The sequence below is a fragment of the Odontesthes bonariensis genome, chromosome 13, assembly GCF_027942865.1.
Source record: "Odontesthes bonariensis isolate fOdoBon6 chromosome 13, fOdoBon6.hap1, whole genome shotgun sequence".
NCBI lineage: Eukaryota > Metazoa > Chordata > Actinopteri > Atheriniformes > Atherinopsidae > Odontesthes > Odontesthes bonariensis.
Window position 1 is genome coordinate 6,044,530 of NC_134518.1, and position 14,822 is coordinate 6,059,351.

At 40.7% G+C, this 14,822-nt stretch overlaps 4 long non-coding RNA genes across 4 annotated transcripts; all 4 read left to right on the forward strand.

Moving 5' to 3' along the window:
* The first annotated feature begins 10,633 nt into the window (after positions 1-10,633).
* On the forward strand, positions 10,634-11,791 carry LOC142397122 (uncharacterized). The gene is made up of 3 exons (XR_012772670.1): positions 10,634-10,666; positions 11,285-11,403; positions 11,496-11,791. It is a non-coding gene; the product is annotated as an uncharacterized LOC142397122 (long non-coding RNA).
* Positions 11,792-11,813: 22 nt separating this feature from the next.
* LOC142397123 (uncharacterized) lies at positions 11,814-12,476 on the forward strand. The gene is made up of 3 exons (XR_012772671.1): positions 11,814-11,912; positions 12,004-12,229; positions 12,392-12,476. It is a non-coding gene; the product is annotated as an uncharacterized LOC142397123 (long non-coding RNA).
* A 5-nt stretch (positions 12,477-12,481) lies between these two features.
* Positions 12,482-13,678, forward strand: LOC142397124 (uncharacterized). Its single transcript, XR_012772672.1, has 3 exons — positions 12,482-12,523; positions 13,262-13,470; positions 13,573-13,678. It is a non-coding gene; the product is annotated as an uncharacterized LOC142397124 (long non-coding RNA).
* A 19-nt stretch (positions 13,679-13,697) lies between these two features.
* LOC142397125 (uncharacterized) lies at positions 13,698-14,391 on the forward strand. The gene is made up of 3 exons (XR_012772673.1): positions 13,698-13,726; positions 13,810-13,919; positions 14,337-14,391. It is a non-coding gene; the product is annotated as an uncharacterized LOC142397125 (long non-coding RNA).
* The last annotated feature ends 431 nt before the right edge of the window (positions 14,392-14,822 follow it).

The window sequence follows — 14,822 nt, forward strand, 5'->3', positions numbered from 1 at the left end:
TTTATACATGCTTCCATTAGGTAACATTATTAGACAGCATGGCATAAATTTCCATTGCTATGCTGATGATACTCAGCTGTACTTATCTATAAAACCAGATGAACCCAATAGGTTGGTCAGACTACAAGCATGTCTTAAAGACATAAAGACCTGGATGACTCAGAACTGTCTGCTGCTAAATTCAGACAAAACTGAAGTCGTTATCTTTGGACCTGAGCGTTTCAGGGAGAAATCGTCTAGCTATATAGTTACTCTAGATGGTATTTCCTTGGCTTCTAGTTCTACAGTGAGGAACCTTGGAGTTATTTTTGACCAGAACTTATCATTTGACTCGCATATAAAACAGGTTTCTAGGACTGCCTTCTTTCACCTTCGTAATATTGTTAAAATCAGGAACATCTTGTCTCAGAGTGATGCAGAAAAACTAATTCATGCATTTGTTACTTCAAGATTGGACTACTGTAATTCTTTATTATTGGGCTGTCCCACATATTCTCTGAAAAGCCTTCAGTTGATCCAAAATGCTGCAGCCAGAGTTTTGACGAGAACTAACAGGAGAGATCATATTTCTCCAGTTTTAGCTTCTCTTCATTGGCTCCCTGTTAAATTCAGAATAGAATTTAAGATTCTTCTCCTTACATATAAAGCTCTTAATGACCGAGCTCCATCATATCTTAAAGATCTCATTGTAAGATATTTTCCTAACAGAGCACTTCGTTCCCAAACTGCAGGTTTACTTGAGGTTCCCAGAGTTTCTAAAAGTAGAATGGGAGGCAGAGCCTTCAGTTATCAGGCCCCTCTATTGTGGAATAAGCTGCCAGTAAATGTCCGGGAAGCAGACACCCTTTCCACTTTTAAGACCAGGCTTAAAACTTTCCTTTTTGATAAAGCTTATAGTTAGGGATGGCTCAGGTGATCCTGAAACATCCCATAGTTAAGCTGCTATAGGCCTAGACTGCTGGGGGGCCTCATCTGACACACCTTTCCTCACTTTACTCTCTTTATGTATATGTGATATTATTATGGTCATTAACTCGTGTTTCCCTGTTCCAACAGATATCCTTTGAATGGTGTTACAGTGCCGCCGTCGCGGTGGCCCCCTGCCCCCCTCCCCCTCCCCCTCCCCCCCTCCCCCCTTTCTGTCTTCTCAAACCCCAGCTGGTCGAGGCGGATGGCCACCCTTCCTGAGTCTGGTTCTGCCAGAGGTTTCTTCCTGTTAAAAGGGAGTCGTTTCTCTCCACAGGCACGCTCAGGACGGGAGATTGGACCGAAAAACAAAAAGTTTTCAGTGCAATCTGTTGGTTTTCTTAGCTAGGAAATTGTTTTTGAATTGGCTCTATATGAACGAATTGGATTATTTTATGAATTATGATTATTATTAATTAATTGAATTCCAATTGTCTTGAATTGGACTTACTATCTAAGTGCCTTGAGATGACATTTGTTGTATTTGGCGCTATATAAATAAAAATGAATTGAATTGAATTGAATTTCCCCAGCCTGTTGGACATGATGAAGGGTCTTGGGCTGACATACCTGGCTCACCTGAACAAGGTAACTTTAGATCTGTTACATGTGGTAGTAGAGTAAACTTTGGCTGCTTAATGGTATTGCACACCTGGGGAAAATCTATTAATTTGTTAATTATTCTACAACATTGTGATTGTTTTTCTTCCAGGCTGGCAATGCCAGCTATACATCAGATGAAGTCATGCAGGAGATGGTGAAAGTCTTGTCACACGTTCCCAGGAAACAAATCCTCAACAGCATCCGGAACAGCCCATACTACAGCCTGCTGATAGATGAGACAACAGATGTAGCTGTGACAAAGCAGCTCATCATCTATGCCCGGTACCTCACAGAGAAACATGAGGTTAGTCATCAGCTTTTTTTTTCTTTTTTTTTTTTTAAAGAAACTGACTTTGTTCTTTGCTTGACTTATTATATTAATGTAGAAAGACAAACAGCTTTAAATCACCCAGTTTATATTAACAAAACCTGTTCACTGGTTAACCCTCTAACCGCCAAAGTCGCAGAATTGCGACATTACATCAGCATAAACAAAACAGTCTGTAGATAAAATAAGCGGGCTTTAAGGTGTTCAGTCCTCCTACCACTAGTTGGCAAACATGTTACCCTTTCAAACAAGACCAAGCTCACGTCATTTTGTAGTTCACAGTGTCTATATAAGGCAGTGCAAAAAGCCACGCGAGCTCAGATACGGAAGTAGTTATTCAGAGCTTTTCTGTAGAGACGTGCGAGTCAAATTTTTATTGTCAGCGAACTATTAGTGAGTTTTTAACACCATGGCTTGTAAGAAGTTGAACCGTGCGGAAGTATTGAGCATGCTTTTTGCCGATTCCGACTCCGAAGGAGAGTTTTTACCTCGTGAGGAGGAGGATCGGACGAGCACTCATGCTTCCCACGATTAAACTTCCGAAGGCAATGGTGCCGACATGCGAAGCGAGGCTGTTCTCCAAGCACACACACACACTCCAACTCATTCGGTGCCGTTATCCAACCTCAATGGAGTGGGTGGTAGTGGGGAACGCGGTCGCAGTATCCGTAGAGGTGTTGGTCGAGGAATCAGGGGTGGGAGAAGTGGGTCTGGTATCTCTAGCATGCGCTCTCTCCACCCAGCCCCCGGTGGTGCGGCTAGCCGCGACGCTTTGCCTATCCGCCAGCGCAATGATCCTGACATCGGATCACACAATGTTCAAGCACAAACACATACTCCTTCTGTCCCTTTATCTGGCTTTTACGGGGTGGGTGGCAGTGGCGAGCGTGGCCGTAGTGTCCGTAGGAGAGGTGTTGGTCGTGGCAGCAGGGGAGTGAGAGGCCGTAGCATTACTAGCCGTCCAGTGGGTGGCACCGCGGCGAGTAGCCGCTGCACTCCTCGTGTGCGTGGGAGGGGGAGACGACATGTTGGCAGAGATGTCACCGATGATAGTGACTGGGTGCATTTGCCGAGAGAGGAAAAATATGAGGACTGGATAAAGTCATTTAGTGAGCCTGTTGGTTTTTTGGGTGAGGATGACTTGGCAAATGCTTCCCCCTTAGGTTTCTCACTGACGAGTTTTGGAACGTCCTTACAACGGAGACAAATTGTTGTGCACGCCAGTATCTGTCCTCTCATGAACTAAAGCCCAAATCTAGTTTCCATCAGTGGTGTGACGTAACAGTGTCCGAAATGAAGGCTTTTCTAGCCCTGCATTTGTGCATGGGGTAAGTGGACAAGCCTGAAATTGAGGACTACTGGGCAGAGTTTTGGCCAACACACACCCCTGGCTTTGGAAAAGTGATGGCCAGGAACAGATTCGAAATAATTCTCTCTTTGCCAACAACTCTTGAGTATGTGGGTAGGGGTCAGCCAGGTCATGACAGGCTGTTCAAAGTACGCCCTGTACTGGACATAATTTTGCCTCGGTTTTCAGCCCTCTATGGTCCCTTCAAGGAGCTGTCTTTAGATGAAATGACCATAGCCTTCAAAGGCAAGTCCACCCTCAAAATGTACAATCCCAACAAGCCAGACAAGTATGGCTATAAAGTCTTTGTTTTGAGTGAGGCTAAGACAGGATATGTTCTCCAGTGGAATATGTACACTGGAGCAAACGCAGCCCATGACACTGACACAGACTTAGGTGCCACACATTTGATTGTTCGCCAGCTCATGGCACCATACCTAAATAAGGGTCACGAGGTATACATGGACTCGTATTATACCTCCCCTGCCGTTGCTAATGAGCTGGCAGGGGCAGACACTGGTTTGTGTGGCACAGTGAACTGTGCAAGGCGGGGCATGCCCAGGTGCCTCAGAAGGACAGAGTTGTCTCTGAGAAAGGGGGATGACCCAGTCTTTATGAGGAAGGGCAAACTCCTGGCTTGTGCTTGGCATGACACGAAGCGCCTGACTATGCTGTCATCTGTTCACAGAAAAACATGTGTGCGCAAGCGTATAAGAACTAAGCAGAGCGACACTGGTTTCCGTGACATAAACAGGCCTGTGTGTGTGGACAGGTACAATTCGTACATGGGTGGCGTAGATACCACTGACCAGAGAATGAAGACCTATATCTTACCTCACCGTTCGAGGAAATGGTATAATCGGATTTTCAACAACATCATTAGCATCAGCGTGGTAAATGCCCACATCATGTACACCAAGTGTGCGCCTGGTCCACACAAGCCACTGAAGGACTTCATCCAAAGCATCATCGCGGATCTACTTGAGGGCCATGCAAAGAGGGAGGGCAAAAAAGCAGGAAGGCCTTCAGTGGAGGGGGGAGAGATGCCACAGAGACTCACTGAGCGTCACTGGCTCAGTGAGGCTGATGACAGACCAGACTGTGCTGTCTGCTCTGACCGTACCCGGCCTAAAGGTCGTCGGCAGACTAAGTTCAGGTGCCGTCAGTGTGGTGTAGGTGTCTGTGCTGTGCCATGTTTTGAGAGGTACCATATTCTAAAAAATTATAAACAGTGTCACCTGGACAGATAAGTTTTTACTACCGTTTTGACCACTGTTTTCACGTTTCACAATGTGTTCTCACCTGTTTTAGTGTGTGTTTCTGCTATATGATGACATTTTATCACTTGTTTTATTATTGTATTCCTCATTCCTGATCATTATGAATAAGGTTGAACAGGTTAAAAAAAATAAATAAATAAAAATAAAAAATCAATTCAATGTCTTCCACTTCTTGCATGTGTTTTCCTACCCTATGGTAATGATGACAGTATTTTACCACTTTCTCCTGTTTTATTGTTGGTTTCCTCCTTATGAATGATGGTAAAAGACAGAAAAATGAAAATAAGTTCAAACATCAAGTCAATATCCACCATTTCCTGAAAAAATATAGGCAACTTTTCGCATGTGTTTTCCTACTATATGGTAATGATGATATAGTAATATTTTACTACATTATTCTGTTTTATTGTTGCTTTCCTGTTCCCTGATCATTATAGATGACGATAAAAAAGACAAAAAGAAAAAAAAAAGTTTTAAAAAAACAAGTTCATAATCACTCAATTCCAATATTTCCTGAACATAATGAGATTCAAAATGGCTGCCACCTGATGACGTCATAATATGCAAATTAGATCAATAATTTCATGCCGGGTCCAGGCTGTAATACTGATATCAAGAATGCTCTTCCCCAGATAAAGTCAGGGCCCTATGGAGTTCAGACAGCCTTTTCAATCCCTGTGATGACATGTAACAGAAAAGTGGTCAAACTGGTGAGAAATAAAAAAGGTTCAGTTAAATCTACCAATCTATTGAATATAGTGTGTCAACCCCGAAACACACCAGTATCACCTGTTGTCTCCACGAGATTAGCCCTACTCAATATCAGATCACTAGCCAACAAATCCCTCTTAGTAAATGACATGATCATGACCTATAATCTAGACTTTTTATTTCTTAGTGAAACATGGCTGACTGAATGTAGCTGTGATACCATTCTCAATGGTAAGAAGGGCGGGGGAGTTGCCGCCGTTTTTAAATCAGTCTTTCAGTGCAAAGAAATTTTACTAAGTGATTTTAGCTCTTTTGAATATCTCTGTTTTTTAGTAAAGGGGGATCCAAAAGTTATCTTCCTAATCATTTATAGACCACCAAGATACCCAGGAACTTTCTTTGATGAGTTTACTGAACTGCTGTCAGTTATCTGCACTGACTATAACTTTTTTATCATAACTGGGGATTTTAACATTCACATGGACACTAATGCCAAAGACCTCTGCTCTCTACTTGACACTTTTGGCCTCCTTCAACATGTGAATGGACCCACACTGCAAATTATTGGGTTCTTACCAAGATAACAAAACTTAGATTTAGATGTGTTAGATAATTTATCTTGTTTTAAGAGTTAATTTCTTATTTTAAGTGTTCAACTTTACACTATAATCTTAAATCAAGCACAACCTTATCTTTTTTGTCTCATATAGGTAGGAAATCTTAAAATGAGGTAAATAACTGTTAAAATAAGATATATTACATCTCTCCCCCAAAGTCTCATCAAAATAAATCTTGTTTTAAGATTCTGTAACAAACTCAAGTTACTTGATTCAAGTCACAAAGAATCAGATAAAAACTACCCAAGATACACTAAAGTTTGACCTGAAGGTGGTGCTAAAGCAAATGTCATGAGGTCACCAAAATACATTGGCTTCATCCCTTATAAAGACTTATTAATGTACACTGTGAATTTGAAAAAACAAACAAGCACGAAAGCCGCGATGGTGAGGGTAAAACCATTTTAATACCCCCCCCCCCCAAAAAAATCCAGATGAAAGAAAACATGTTTATTGATAAAATGTGATAAAAATCACATAATTTCATCAAGTTTTCCAGTGAAAAAGAAAATTGTGAATACAAAATTAACATCTTCTGCATGTGTCAGAGACAGTATAACATTCTCGTTATCAGACACAGATAAACATCAGCTATACTGACACCATTTCATAGATTTTTTTTTGTTGATGGCTGAGATCAGCAGATCACCCGATACACGTGCATTCCTAAGGCTGATGCCTATGGGCAATGACATCGCAAAGACTGTATTTTATTGGCACAAACTCACTTTCTCTGAAACTAACAGAAAAATATGAAGTGTAATCAATGAGCTCATGTACAAACTCTGTAGCCTGGGCAAGAATAGGAACTGCCACTTCATAAGCCAATAATTCTTGATTAAAATTCAAAGTTTCATAGCGCTGGAACTCAAAAGCAACAACAGAGGAATCAATCAGAAAGATATCCCTAATCAGTCCAAACACTGGAAGAGTGTCATTCACATCAGCAATAATCATAGACTTCCCACTGATGTACTTATTGCCATTGAGGATATACCATTTTACTGAGACAATAGACTGCATGACATCTAATCCCAAAAAAATCTCTGACTTTTCTCTTAACATATTCAGTATTTGTAACAACTGATACAGGCCCTGATTCTCTTTCATTTGCAAAAATTGGATGTTCAACACCTATGTCATTCTGACAACATTCAAGAAACTGATTGTGGTTTGCTAGTGATTTACACACATTTTTGAAATTTAACTTTGAGGCCCATTGCTTAAAATAGGAGTGCTTTGCCTCAAAGCGAATGCACATACTCCTTATTAAAGGACCAAGGGATAGGATTTGACTAGGAAGATGCAACATGTACTGCTGCTTGGGTATTACATTGGCTTCAGGGAAAAGTTGTTTGAACTGATACAGGTGTTGTTCAATCATACTTTTGAGCAATAATACAGTTTGTAAAGAAATAATGGGAGCCAGGACTATTTGTACTATCTCAATTAACTTAATAATAAATTTAACATACTCATTGTCCACACCACTCAAAAGAAAAGGTAATATTTTTAAAAGTATAAACATCTGCCCACAAGACTGCTTCAATTTGTTGTCATTAGCTGCTAGAGTGGTGACACTAATAGGACAAGGTTTATCCCGTATATCAAGAGGTGAGTAAGGAAAGTTTTGAATGGCTGTGTTGAACTCATGTAATTCTATTTGTCCTAACAGAATAAGGTGTTTTAATACAAATTTAACTTGCATAGGAGCGACACCTTCAAAAATAACATGCATTATGTCCTGGGGAGTTTGTTTGATCAGATCAAATGCAGGAACATCAACTAGTCTGCTTCTTCTATTAATTCCATAAGTGGTTTTGAGGGATGCTTTCAAGACATCTGTGCTTGCTTTGTCTATTTCAAGACACTGACGGATGTGGTTCTCCATAGTTCTTTTAACAAACTGATTCTCGTCAAAAAAACTTTGCATAGCCTCAAAGTCACATCCACAGTGCCTACATTTGCTATGAGCAAAACCGACACCTTGTTTAAAGCCAGCGAGCTCGTGTTGGGCAAGTGTGTTTCCACATACAGCTATCATAGCACCAAACAGCTCAGTTTCACCATTCGGTGTTTCAATCCTCACACCATTGTAAAGCTGTGTCAGATCCTCAAGAATTCTATCTAGTACAACATCAACACCGCTCTCCGAAATATCTTTTGCCTTAGCAATAGCAAGGAGTCGTATTGAAGCCAACTTAGACCTAAATTTAGGATCAATATTACCTAAACTATAATAAAACATAAGCAATTTATTTGCAGAAGCATGGGACCCCAAGGGATTACATATTTCGATTTCATCTGTGTAAAGTATTATTTGCAATGCATTCGGCCTTTGAGAATATAAAGGGTGAGAGGTAAAGAGGGTCCCATCACTAAAATCATACAAAAATCCCTCTCTGCTCCTTTGTGGTACAGTGTTCAACGTGGTGAAGATTCTGGAATTGGTCAATAATTGCTTTAGACTTTGAATTAGTGGTACATAGTAAAACATTTGGTTTCTTATGGACATGACCCGTGAACGACCTCGCTTTACCCAACAAATCTTCTGGGACACTACGACTTCCTCTGGGTCAACTGGATTGAATAGTTCCCGAATGGCCCTATTCTGTCCATATGCAGTTGTGGAAAAAGGATCTGTAAATGTATCAAACATGGCCAAAGCAGCATCTTGAAGCTGAGCGGTCGTGTTAGGATTCGCTTCAAACACCCTTCTCAGTCTCTCTCTCAGCGTAGCCAGGAGAACAGCTTGGTATTGTTGCACCCCTGAGATGACATTGTTGACTGTTCGCTGTGAAAATATTTTAAATTCATATTATTTTTTCCATCACTATATACCCATCACAATATACACCAGTCATAATCTATGTTTGTCTCAAAAATCACCTCACCTATGATCAGTTCATCTCATACCATCCATACACCCACCACAGCTTGTGGAAGTTTATATTCAATTTCGTTCAAAAACAGATCATTTTGTCAATGTTAACGTATCAGCACCAAATATATTTAAAATTTGTTCTGTAGTTGCAGTTTTCATCATGTGGACCTTTTACTCAAAAAATTTGTTTTAAAAAGATCATTTTAACCAAATTCGAACTTACCATCTTCCACATTGTTCATTTCCTGCTGAGTGAGCACTGTATTCGATTACTCTCAGCCAGAAGACTCGCCCAACAAGAAAGTGAACTGGTAATAAGTGAGGTGGTTTTTGGGACAGACATAGTTTATGACTGGTCATGGCCTTTAAGCACATAAAGGGACTGCCATTATAAACAAATATTGTGTAACATGCTGGTCCATGAGAACAAACTTGCCTGTGACAAGTGGCACTCTTCGCGGATGCTGACGCCAAAAGCTGCAGCAGATCTGGCAATATCAGGTTCTTCCTTTGGAGAATAATAACAAAAAGCTTTTTTTTCTCTTCATTTTACCCTCGACTTATTGAGTGGCGTAATAGTCGCACGACACAACGAATCGATAATGAAATTTGTTGCCAACTCTTAATAATCTTAATCATTTTTATCGATTTTATTGATTCGTTGTTACAGTCCTAGTTAAATGTCTAATTTTATTTTATTTGTTTGTTTTCTCATCATAATCCACAGTCTATCTTGGTAAAAATATTAACTTATCAATATTAACACTATCAATGTAATTTTGACACATGAGACAAACCATTTCATTTTGCTCAATTATGCTAGTACTCAGCCAACAGAGGTCAAAATACATTGTAGGCTAATGTTAAGTTAGTTTGACACTTACTGAGACAGGGCAGGCAACAACCTGAGGCTGCAGTGTTTCAGGCTGAGATGGGTCAGGCGATATTTCAGTGCTGGTTGCTGCAGACAGAGGTACTTCAGGCGGTGTTTCCGCAGCGCTGGTTGTTGCATCAGTGATACTGTTGGAAAAAATCGTCACACCAAAGTTTTGCAACCCCAAAGAGTTGTAGTGGGATGTGGGGGTCGTTCTCCAATCGCTTGGCGGGAGCGCAGTCGTCAAATACAGCGGGTGCGTCCGTTTAATATGGCGAAAGAACGAGTTGAAAACCCTAAAGTCCTGGTCACAGCCATCAATTCCACAGAAAACCCAAAAATCCGGACTACGACTATGAACCGCATTTATGTGGCTAAGGAGCACCTTTACACTTAAAGCAACAAACACAAGACAGATCAAACATCTCCACACTGCCATGATGAACGCTTTCGTCAACAACTTCAGCGTCTTCCTCTTCTTCTCTTGTGTTTAACGGCGGATGCATGATGGGAAGGGTTACGTAATTATTTTTCTAATTACTATTTTTATACTAAATAACTCCCATTTAACATACATTATAATGAACAGATTTAAGGGTAAATGTGGTATTTTAAAACGTATTTACAATATTTTTAGTATTTTTTAGTATTTTCTGCGCATGCTCAGTTCATGTCAGTCATTTGCGTCTAGCATCGTTGATGTGATTTCCCGCACTTATTGAACCAATAAAGTTTTGTTCAAAAAAGAGTGGAAAAAAGACGGAGAAACGATACGACTGAAAACTTCAACGAGGGCAACACAAATCCAAGGTAAGCACGTTAACCTACTTAATCCAGGAACGCCTTTTTATTTAGAGACAAAACCGCGGTAAACATAAGTAGTCGAATTGTAATGCACGAAGGTGGCTGGTCGCAAGCTAGCTATCATTAGCTGTCCGCTTTTGCTAACGTTAGCTTACTCCGGCTGTGGATTTTTTCAGGGAAGCGTGCATGGAAAGAGAGACGGAGAGCCAACATGTAGGAGTTTGAGGACATTGTATTGTCGGTGTTGGAAGGTAAATCATGTTTTTCATTCATGTTAACTGATTAGCTGAGCTATATTAGCATCTGTATTTTTCTGTATCTTTGAGATAAATTGTTGATGTAATAATTAACGTTAGTGTGCTGTTAGCGGGATTGGGGGGGAAGGGGGCGGGGGCGGCGGCAGCAGCAGCAGTAGCAGCACGGCGCGCCCGGCAGGTGGTCACACACAGGCAGGTGTGCCTCGTCCCTGTGCGCCGTTACCGCCACACGCCAACTCAGATCTGACTGCATATATTCCCTGTCATAGCGACAAGCTGCTGTTGCACAAAAGACACGTCCTTTGTTTCGTTACCGGTGCATTCTCCTCTGGATTCCGCTCAGGAAACGAGAGCAGTGTAACGTTATAATAAGATGACATTAGAGTCACCTCTACGGGTATCTCACAAGTGTTAACTTTATTATGATAACAATATTGTTCATACAGAACTAGTAAAAACCAGGTGCTTCATTTCACAGACAACCAGACAGACCTATGTATATGTGCTTATAACATGCAACCACAACCAGGCAAAGATAAATATATTACAACCCCTCTTGTCACTGGGAGCTGGAAAATGTCTCTAAAATTAGATATGTTTTATCAATTACAGCCGCCAGCATTGATGAGGAGGCTTTGAAAAACCTTAGCCGGGATGACCTAAAAGATCTTTTTCCTGGCCCTGAGAATTTTCTCAGAAGAAAGAAGCTTTGGGATTTTATCAATCAAAAGGTAAATACACATGGGATGGGATTTACTGTACAAACGTTCTCACATGATCAATGCTCTTAATTGTTTTTTTTAATCGCCAACAATTGTAATAGTGTGAAAGTCGAACTACTGACCAAGATGCCAGCACTTGTAGTGGAAGTCCACCCTCAACTAGTGCCATCCCACCAAGCCAGCCTCAAACTTCCAGTCCCATATCTGAAACTGCTGACAAAACGGTGAAATTGCCAGAGCCACCACAGTATGTATTGTACACAGATTCAGAGTTGGATATGGTACGTAGCCAGTACTTTGCACTGCTCCGCAGTGGAAAGGAAAAAGACTGCAAGATGTCTAAGGAGCTTTGCTGCAGACTCATCCGGAACACAATCACCAGCATGGTTGCGATCCTGCGTGCTAGTCCCGTGGGAGAAGAAATAAAATACCCCTCCAAAGTTGAGATGAGAGCAATGGCACAGAAGATTGTCAACTATTACCCCATGTTACGTGATGATAACAGTAATATGCCATATGTAAGTAATGTTTTTTTTCTCTCTCTCTCTCTTTAAAAAAACAGCTATGACTGGGATTTAAGACAACCATAACATTTTCTTTTCACCACAGGTTACCATCTACACCAAAATGCACAAGAGACTTCAAAATATGAGGTCCCCAAGGAAGAGGCAGGGCTCCATGCCACAACGAGGCTCGGCCAAGAAGACTCTGTTCAGGTCGACAGGGACACATGGTGACATAAGTGGTGAAGCAAGTAGTGAGATAAGCGACACAAGTGGTTCTAGTGCTGATACCGTACTACTTGAGAGCAACGATGAGGACAACTCCAGTGCAGGTATGTTCTTAAAGTTGGAAAAAGTGAAAGTGTGCTGTACTGGTTTCTGTACATCCATGAAAAAACACTTAAACCTGTAATGAGACTGCATGTTTGTGCTTTCCTGTTAGTTTTCAAATCCTTACATTTTAATTTTTTTCAATTATTCTTCCCACAAAAAAGCATCCCCACTCCAGCTACCCTCCAGTGTGCAAAGGACGCCCAACGATAGCAACGTGGCTTCACCGCTATCATCCAACTCCTCCACATCACCCAGGACTGTGACAGATTCACCTACATTTGCAGAGGGTGTTGGTAAGCCCGCCTTCACTCTTTGCCACCTTTCAGCCTGCTATCTATGATAGATCTTGATTTTTAGATTAAATTACTTCCAAAAATATATCCATTGGCTCACAGTCATTGTCTACATTGAAGTGAACAGTTTTAAACAAAATTTTGGCCTAACTTAACTTGATTTGAGCCATTGTTTTACAAACAAGCATCTCAAACATGCATCATAATGCATTTTTATGTGTTAGGGCTAATGAAATGAATAAAGTAACTTTAAAATTTCAGTAAATTTTTAATACTTAATTAAAAAATTGCTTTACTCAAGCTTTTATTGCTTTTATTTTTTTTAACACTTGAGTTTGGTAGAAATATTACTTCTGATGGTGTACTTTTATATGGATTTTGTGAAGTCTAGTGGAGGGACTAGTTACAGATACAAATAGATAGATGCTTTATTTTTGAAATAGGAACAATGCACATTAATGGACATAAGCATCAAAAGACCCTAACCCTAACCTACGCATCCACAGTCCCTGATTTAAAAACAAGTAAAACAATACAACACACTACACAATCACAATAAGATCATACACAGACAAGATAAAGCAGTACAGTAAAAGATGATGTGTAAGAAAACTCTGTAATTGTCTTGTAATTTAATATAAACAAACTTTGATTGGTCTTCTTTGATGTCAGTGTAAAAGTGTTTACTTTAAAATGTCTCTGTCTGACTCTCCCCTTTTCCTGTGTTATCAATTTTAGACAGTCTGAAGATGCAGGCTAGGCACTACCGAACTTTGAATAACCTGTACAAGAAGCCTAATGCAAGACCCAACTACAATGATGTCGCTCAAATTTTGGACCTCGAGTTTCAGGCCAGACGGGCTTTCATTGACAAAGATTTTACAAGGGAAGAAGAGCGACCCACAAAAATCTTTGAGGCATACCCGTGTTTTAAAGACATTCGAAATGTAAGGTTCTAACTACTTTTGCTTAAATGATTTGCTTTTGTCTGTCTAGGCTGCCTTTAAGCTTTATCAGTGGTTGAATAACTAAACACAATTTTGTCCCAGGCAATGGATGAGCTGCGCCGCATCGTTGATAGCACCAACCGCAAATACACAGAGGAAATGAAAGGGAGATGGGCAGACTTTTGTGCTAAGGTTCAATTCTATGGCGTGTGGAAGAAAGTCCTAAAACCACCTTTCCCCTTGGATATACGTGGAGGTAAGTTGCTGTTCTATACAGGATACCAGGTTTGTCATCTATCTTCAAACCATTCCATTAAGAGCCATTTTTCTGTTCCATAGTGGATTTCTCTATCACCCTCGTCAATACACTCCCATTACTTTTCCCCTCACCAAGTCCACCACCAAAGCGGCTTGGAAATGCCAGTGAGGCTCTCCTTCATATCCTCAAGGTGAGAATTATGTTGGTCCTTTACCAGCCACTGTAATGTGTCCTTCATTTACTCATTGTTGTGCATGTTCACACCTAATAAGAGCTACTTAACACTTCAGGTTCACTAGAGATTTAGAGAAAATTATTCATGCTCACAGTTCATAAAATTTCAGTTTTCTGTTTCCATTTCAAGTTTATTGACTGTATGATTTTGTTTTCTACATATCTGTGCAGTCTGTCAACTATTTCACTGACATTGCTGTCAAAGTCTACATCAAACATGAATTACAAGAGCATGACCTACAAACATTCTTTTGTTTCGACATACATCAGTTTGAGCATTCTGCTCTCTGTATCAATGACCCTCTTTTTAAGCAGTTTTGATGCACAGCATGTTCACACTCTCCACCATATTGTCCTTATCGTTCTGTTCCAGCCTGGTGAGGACCCTGGGCTCTACTTGGAGAAGCGGTCTCTCTCCTCCCCGGTGCCGCTTTTTGATGGAACAACCAGCATCGTTGCCGTGGGAAACAAGCCAGTGTGCAACCTCCCCCAGGAGGATTTTTGGGAAGGAATTTTAGTGTTAATGGCGTACTATTACGCTTTGCACCTGACATACCCAAAATGTGTTGCAACGGTCCTGTCTGTCATTCAGACCGTGGTCATTGGTGATGCAATCCACGGTCAAGACGCCACTGGCGCATATAAAAAAGCAATATCTGAATGGAAGTCGTTCACTGAAAAATAGGTGATAGTGAGAAGGATCTTGTCAGGTCACTTGTTTTGCTTTGTTTGCTGTGCCTAAGCTTGTTTTGTTCATAACTTGGCTAGCACATAACACAAGTTTTGTCCAGAGTCCTTTTAGTTTTAGTTAAGATGTAGCACACAAAATAGATGTAGCACACATCCTTAGGTCTTATGT